General features: G+C 37.1%; 1 pseudogene; it reads left to right on the forward strand.

Annotated features, from left to right (window-relative positions):
* The first annotated feature begins 4,088 nt into the window (after window positions 1-4,088).
* Window positions 4,089-6,463, forward strand: LOC106847158 (cytoskeleton-associated protein 2 pseudogene; annotated as a pseudogene).
* Window positions 6,464-7,934: the final 1,471 nt, after the last annotated feature.

Below are 7,934 nucleotides of genomic sequence, written 5' to 3' on the forward strand. Positions count from 1 at the left end.
CTCACTCACAATAGGCAATTCAAATAATGTTAAGCCAACTTTAAAAATGCAGGGTTTTATATCCTGTATTTTTGTTCTTATGTTTTATCACACTTGGTTTTACAGATAGAACATGCATTCTCATAGGATGATGAACTCTGATAATTAAGTATGCTCCTTAATTACAAGTTATTTTGATACTTGAGAAAAATATTTGATGCAGATTTGTTAGTAATGTAATTTTGTCTAATCAGATGAATACTATGAAAGTTATAGTAAAAACACTGCTCTATGAACACATTTAAGGTATACTGTTTCCCTCCAAATCTGAAAATTATGTCAAAAAAAATACAAAGCTTTCCTCCATAGAAAATACTGGAACAAGAAGTTAATACTAAAAAACACAAGTCAAATGATTATACATATTCAGCTACATCAAATACCATTTTACACCAATAAAAATGCAGAATATTTAATTTTTGTAATAATTTTGCCTCTAATTTCCTGAAAGGAATTAGTATATCATATGCTAAAGGAAGGACAGCAGTAATTTGGGCTATTATTCTAATTTAAAAGTTTTACTACAAATGGGTAAAAACAATTTTTACAAACATTTTTTCTTTTCTCACTCTATGCAAAATAATGCAAAGTAAAACACTTTGAAATGCTTAGAAGCATGGTTCAATGGACCCAATTCTGCCAATGGAGAGGTAGCCTGTTAATTTCTCCTCTGGAGTTTATTAACTTGAGCCACAAAACAGACTCATTAGAAAATCATCCATTACGGGTAAAATAGCTAGAGGAATCAAGCGGGTTTTTTTTCTAACTGGTGAGAGTATATATAACCATTTTTAATGAACAATGCTGAGCCATTCCCAGCATAAAAATATTTAACAACTCTTCCAAGATAAACAAAAATACTCTCTTTTTATCTCTGACGTGGCTTTGCAAAGAACTTTGCATGGAGCAGGTGAACAGCGAATGCTTTTAGAAACAATTGAATAAACGGATGGAGAAACAAAGAGAAGTTAGTACAAGAGTGTGCTAAAGGCAAAAACCACATTAAATGTCTTAGATGTTTGGGACCTTGAGAGTAAACTTAGAATAAAATAGTTGCTTTTTTTTTTTTTGAGGAAGATTAGCCCTGAGCTAACTACTGCCAGTCCTCCTCTTTTTGCTGAGGAAGCCTAGCCCTGAGCTCACATCTGTGCCCATCTTCCTCTACTTTATATGTGGGACGCCTACCACAGCATGGCGTGCCAAGCAGTGCCATGTCCGCACCTGGGATGTTAACCGGGGAACCCCTGGCCACCGTGAAGCAGAACGTACGCACTTAACCGCTGCGCCAGTGGGCCGGCCCCAGAATAAAATAGTTTTTAAATGTAAAAAGTTATCCATTTCATTAACCCTCATCTGAAAAATCATCATTTTTCTTTAAACTAGTGATTAAAAAAATTTTTTTTCTTGGCTCGAACTTTCTTGGGCTGTACCTCGATTATTTCTCTTTGTCACACCCTCACCCCAACAATAGACAAACAGAATTAAGTAGCCAAATTCAAAAACCAATGTGTTCTTTTTACAAAGAGCCAAAAATTCAGAAAGAAATTTTAATCCCAAATCTTTAAAAAAAATTACCTAACTTTTGAAATTAAAAAAAATATTTTCAAAGCTGCTGGTTAAGACTTTTCTCCATCAGTTTTGATTGTACAGCATTTTTCTGTGGTCCACACTAATATCCTGAACATTCTGCTTGTTCAGCACCATCTCCTCTCCATTATCATGTATTCAGAAGAGATGAGCATTATCTTTCAGTGTGTGTATAACACTTGTCCCCCAGGTAGTCAACCTCTGTTCTCCTTATTAAGAAGCCCAGCTGCAATATTCAACACTAAAAAAAAAAAAATCTAATGTGTTTTCCTGAGTCACCATCCAATATTGTACTCAGGGATTTCAAGGTCAATGTGTGTGATAGCTCAACACTGAGAATCTTGACTCTGTGGGATCATTGCAAACATGAAAAAATGCTTTATGCACTTGCTATATGGAAGAGAATGTGAAAGCATGTAAAATTTAAGGTACAAAAGCTTAGGAAAATATTACAGTTGTCACACTTGATTACTTTTAGAGACAGCTTGCCATTCCTGAAGAATAGATATTAAAGAATAACTCTTTGTCAAAGATATAGCATTCACTCATTCAGGTATTCAATAAATATTCATTGGGAGCCTACTGTGTACATAATGCGGCAGGTACATTGATGGATAACAAAGATGTATAACATATCATATTGACCATGTGTGTATCATTTCCTAGAAGGCTTTACCAACAAAGCAGAAACAAAGAGGACTCATTACTGTCAGTGGTATTGAAAGTTATTCTTTATGTACAGTAGTAACATGACCAGGCGTACCTTTAACAACCTTGTCCCCCTAAAGATATATTATATATTACTCACCAATAACCAAGGAGAATTTTAAAAAGACTTCTACAGAGGAAGAAGACCTAGACGAAATTTGATTGAGTATTTTGATCTGAGTACCAATGCTTTAAAAAATTTCCAAGTGAAATGAGATAAACTTGACTTGATTATAGAGGTCATGTGTTTTCTGAGATAATCATATGGATTTGAAACAAAATGTCACTGCAATGCAACATGGGGATCCCATGATTAGAAGGGGGGATTTTGCATTTACAGGAAGCTTCTCATTCTTTACGGACCTAATGAATAGCCGTTGAAACTAAGGGAGCATGAATAATCAAATAAGTTGTTTAAGAGGATCATTTAAAGGCTTTTTCTATGAAGAAACAAGATCTTCCAAACTGTGAACTAGATTTTCAAGGGACTGAAATTTTAACACTGCTGAATATGTCACTGAATTGTTTTATGAAACACAGTATTACTATTTCTCTGAATTTTCTATGTAGCTTCCAAGTTTGATGGAAAGGGGAGTGCCTTTATACCATATTACCTCTTTCATGCTTTTGGGGAAAAAAGAGATAATTCAAACTTTAAACATATCAGGCTAGAGATTGGAGTTACTACAAATTCATGGTCTTGAACACCAACTTGGACTTTAATGCTACCTGGAAAGCCTTTTTTCAATGACTTATCTCCTATTCTCCATGGAGGTAACTATGCCTACATCTCTGCAGAAACTCCAGAACCTCCTGACCCCAAATCTATCATTTTATCAGTACGTCACATCCTCACCACAGTGCTCCCTCACCACGTCTTAACTTCTGGAGAGAGCTGGCAAAGTTCACCGACTTCACATTCTTGCCCATTACAACCTGGCTAATGTCCCACCTCAATTGAAATTGCTGTAGCCAAGGTCATCTACTACCTTCTTTTCTCTATGTCCATTGGAAACTTTTCAGTCTTAGTTGACCTCTGGGTAACATTTGATATTGTTGACCTTTCCATCCTTATTATAACTCGTTTCTTAAATTAGGAACAACAACTCCCCTGCTTTCGTCTTAGTTCTTGAGAAAATCTTTCTTAGCCTACACAGCAGCTTCTTTTGTTGTTTATTCCTTAAATACTGGTGTTCTGATAGGATTTGTCTTGTTCCTCTTCCCTTCACACTCTACAGACTCTCCCTGCACAATCTCATCCATTCCTATGCCTGAAATTATCTATGTGTGTTTCTGGCTCTCAAAGCTGCACTGACATCCCCAATTGCCTATCTTAAATTTCAGATCCATATATTAACTGCTGCTTGACTTCTCCTCTTGAATGTCACACGAATACCTCAAACTTACCATGGTCAAATTGAATAGGTTGTCCTCCTTTCAAAACTTTTCCTTTTTCTGGACCCTTTCTATTGTGGTACCACAAGCCATATAAATGCTCAGTCCAGAAACATGTGGGGGTGGTCCACAATCCAGTCAATCAGCAAAATTGTTCTAAATCTCTCATGAATCCATGGACATAAAAATAAAATTGCTGTTAACTACTGTTCTGGGCCTGGCTATTTTCACCTCCTGTCTGAATGCTACCCTAGTCTCTCATGGTGTCTCCTAGCTTGTGATTCCATCTCCCTTCCAAGCCTTTCTCCACACTAGAGCCAGAGTTATCTTTCAAAAGGAAATCTTCTCGGGCGGGAGGCGTGCGCAGAGAGCGGCAGCCTCAGGTGGAGGGAGTCGAGGCGCTCAAAACGCAGCCGTGTCCCGGCGCCCCGAGCTGCGATGAGCACCCCAGCCGTGCCCTGCGACCTGCAGCTGCCCCCGAGTCAGAGGGCCCAGTCCGCGTTCAGAGAGCAAAGAAGACAAAAACTCAAGGAACAACTCTTAAAAAGAAAATCTTTTTTTGCATCCAAACAGGAAAATCGGATATTATCCAGTAGTAGGGACCAGAAAGTGATGACATCTGAGGGCCAGGTCCGAGAAGAGACAAAAGCACTGAAACTGAAAACAAAAATGGCTAATAAAGAAAATGTCAGTAGACCTACAGGAAGCAAAAATAATTTGACAATGGGAAAAAATTGTATTCCTTTAAAACCTTCTAATGAATTAACCCATTCAACTTTAGCAACTGATACACATAATTTTGAGGATCATAATCAAACTCTGCAGTTGTTACCAATTAAAGATGATACCCAAAATCAACATATGACATTAAGCCAAGCATTTCACTTCAAAAACAATAGTAAAAAGAAACAAATGACTATGGAAAGACCAAAGCAAGATGCTAACATGCCCAAGAAACATGTGCTTGGATCTTATCGTGGCCAAATTGTTCAGTCTAAGATTAATTCATTTAGAAAACCTCTACAAGTCAAAGGTGAGAGTTCTGCAACAACAAAGGAACTTGCAACTACTGTCTCTAAAGCCACTAAGCCTCAGCCTGTCAACACCAGCAGTGTCCCAGTGGATACTGGCAGAGCCTCATCTGTGATGACGACTACTAAATTTGTGAGCACTACATCTCGGAACAGACAACTTCTGCGACCTCCTATTAGAAGTCACCATGATAATACCCAAAACACCATGAGGCAAGGCATCAGCAGAAGCTCTGCCAATGTTACCTTTCGGAAAGGGCCTCATGAGAAAGAATTATTAAAAGTAAATTCAGTTTTATCCAGTGTCAAAACCAGTTCTCAGGATGTAAAAAGAAGTAAGACACTGTCAAGAAGCATGACATCTGAAATTGTAGTCAGGCCTGCTTCCAATACCAAGATGATAGAAAAGTCAAAAACCACTGACCAGCGCAGACATACTATAGCAAAAGCAGCTATTGATAGTAGATTGGCTCAGCCCAAAGAAACTGCAGAAGAGAGAAAAGCTCGTCTGAATGAGTGGAAAGCTAGCAAAGGAAAAGTGCTGAAAAGACCTCCCAACTCAGTAGTTACCCAGCCTGAGCCCAAAGACCAAAGTGAAAGGCCTGTTGGGTCCTTTTGGACAACCATGGCAGAAGAAGATGAACAACGGTTATTTACTGAAAAAGTAAACAAGATGTTTTCTGAATGCCTAAACCTGATTAATGAGGGATGCCCAAAAGAAGAAATATTGGTCACCCTGAATGACTTGATTAAAAATATTCCAGATGCCAAAAAACTTGTTAAATATTGGATATGCCTTGCACGTATTGAACCACTCACGAGTCCTATTGAAAATATTATCGCAATCTATGAGGAGGCCATTCTGGCAGGAGCTCAGCCCATAGAAGAAATGCGACATGCAATTGCAGATATTCTAACAATGAAGAGTCAAGAAAACTTTAAATTTGGAGAACATATTGAGGAGGCTTGCGCAACCAAGGACCAAACCCAGGAAGTCAACGTTGAAGATATAGATGTTAGCCTAGAGTCAGGGAGACTGGAAATGGAAAATAAACATCATAGAAGTGTGGTATTTCAAGATTGTGAAGAAGAGCAAGGTGACAAGACAAAAGATGCAACCAATGATGTTAAAACCCCCAGTACAGAAACAAGGGCGGGTTGCTTGATTAAATACAATGTGTCTGCTACACCATACTTGCAAAGTGTAAAAAAGAAGATACAGTTTGATGAAACAAATTCTACATTTAAAGAGCTGAAGTTTCTAACACCAGTTAGACGTTCTCGCCGTCTTCAAGAGAAGACTTCTAAATTGCCAGATATGTTAAAGGACCATTATCTGTGTGTGTCTTCGTTGGAACAGTTAACAGAGTTGGGAAGTGAAACTGATGCTTTTGTATGCCGCCCTAACGCAGCACTGTGCCGGATGTACTCAGAGTCCGAAATAACAGAAGAGAAATAAAGCTACAAGAAGGAATGAGGTGGTGGTTATACCTGCAGTATTTTGTTTGTTGTGGCTTTGTATGTCTCTTAGGTGAGGAGCTGGTCAAGTATCTTAAGTATTCGTGGCAGTGAGCTCTTTACTAACATTCACATTATAGCAGGTGTTGCCTTCTAGGCATCAGAAAGCTAATCCTACCTTGTCAGTCTCAACAAACTGAGTTCTTCTCTAAGACAGGTAAATTTTGTCAACTAGTTTACTATGTTTCTTAAATATAAACAGGTTTCATCATAATATTAGCTTATTCACTTTACTTTTAGTAGTTCTAAATGACAGAAAAATTATAACTCATTAAATATAAGTACACTAATGCCACATCATCAGAAAATGAGGAATTCTAAATAAAATTTATATTTTTGCATGGCCTTGTTTTTAAGATTTATGATATACATCCCTGCCTGTAGACGGAATACTGACTTTTTTGCCTTTCCTTGATTCTGGCTCAGTATGCAAGTCAACAATTGTAATGTGTAGTGACTTCCTTCAAATATTAATATGTAGAAAATTTAGCTTGCTTTTTCGCCTAATTCTTGTTACCCGGACTGCTGTGGTCTGTTGTCCCTTGGGCTGCCTGTGGTTCTTAGGTGACACTCTCACTTTCCGTCAATGCTAGTGAGCCTGCATCTGTGGTCTCTTGGCCTCTTTCTTTTTGGTAGTAGCTGAGGTCACCAAGAAGAATAGTTAACTAAATACCCCACTTCTAAGAAAAGATACTTTGTGGTAAGAAAGAAAAGATGCCAAACTTAGTGGATATTCGAGACTTTAAATTTGAGTTCCTTTCTTTAGTTCCTTTTGTAACTTGACTAATCTAAAATGTTAAAATTTTAACTTCTGTTGCTTCATTTGATATAGTTTATAGACTATTAGAATGGAGTTAGAATATATAATATTTAATAAATATCATTCTAGTTTAAGTAGTATTTCTAAAATAACCAACACTTAAACTTGCTTCCTTATAATATAAAAACTTCACTTAAATCATGTCTCCTGAAACATGATAGTTACATGCAGTAGACAGTTCTCTTCTCGCTACACATGAATACCACCAATAAAATTGTATGAGTCTCTGAACTTAAATGGCATACATCCTTTACCAACTTTGCAGTTTCATTGGTCATTGTAAAGGATTAGATAGTTTTAAAACTGTGTAATATGAATATGATTGAAAATCACATACCTGGTTTCTTTTATATTCATTCATTCCATGTGTATAATAGCACCTTTGTTCTATTTATTTTCTTCTCATGTTCTAGAGAGTAGGTTTTTTCTTTTTAAATTGTGTACTTAATATGTATACAATAAAAATATCTGCATTACTAAAAAAAAAAAAAAAAAAGGAAATCTTCTCGTATCACTCCCCTTCTTCAAATCTTACAATGTTTTCCACTCTAGAATAAAGTCCAAACTCCTTACAATGTCTTCATGACCTCGTCTCCACTCTCCTCACCTTTCATATCTCAGCATCCTTCTCCCTTGCACTCCACTCCACTCATACCAAACTCTTCCAGTTATCTAAACATGCCCTGGCTTCTGTCAATTTTGAGTCTTCTCATAGGCTGTTTATTCTCTTTGGATGTTCTTTCTCTCATCTCATGCCTGTTTTCTTTTTCACTGTTTGGCATAAATCATTTATTCCTCTCAGAAGCCATGATTGATATTCATACTTCTATCATAGC

Source organism: Equus asinus, chromosome 10 (genome assembly GCF_041296235.1).
Source record: "Equus asinus isolate D_3611 breed Donkey chromosome 10, EquAss-T2T_v2, whole genome shotgun sequence".
Taxonomy (NCBI): Eukaryota; Metazoa; Chordata; class Mammalia; order Perissodactyla; family Equidae; genus Equus; species Equus asinus.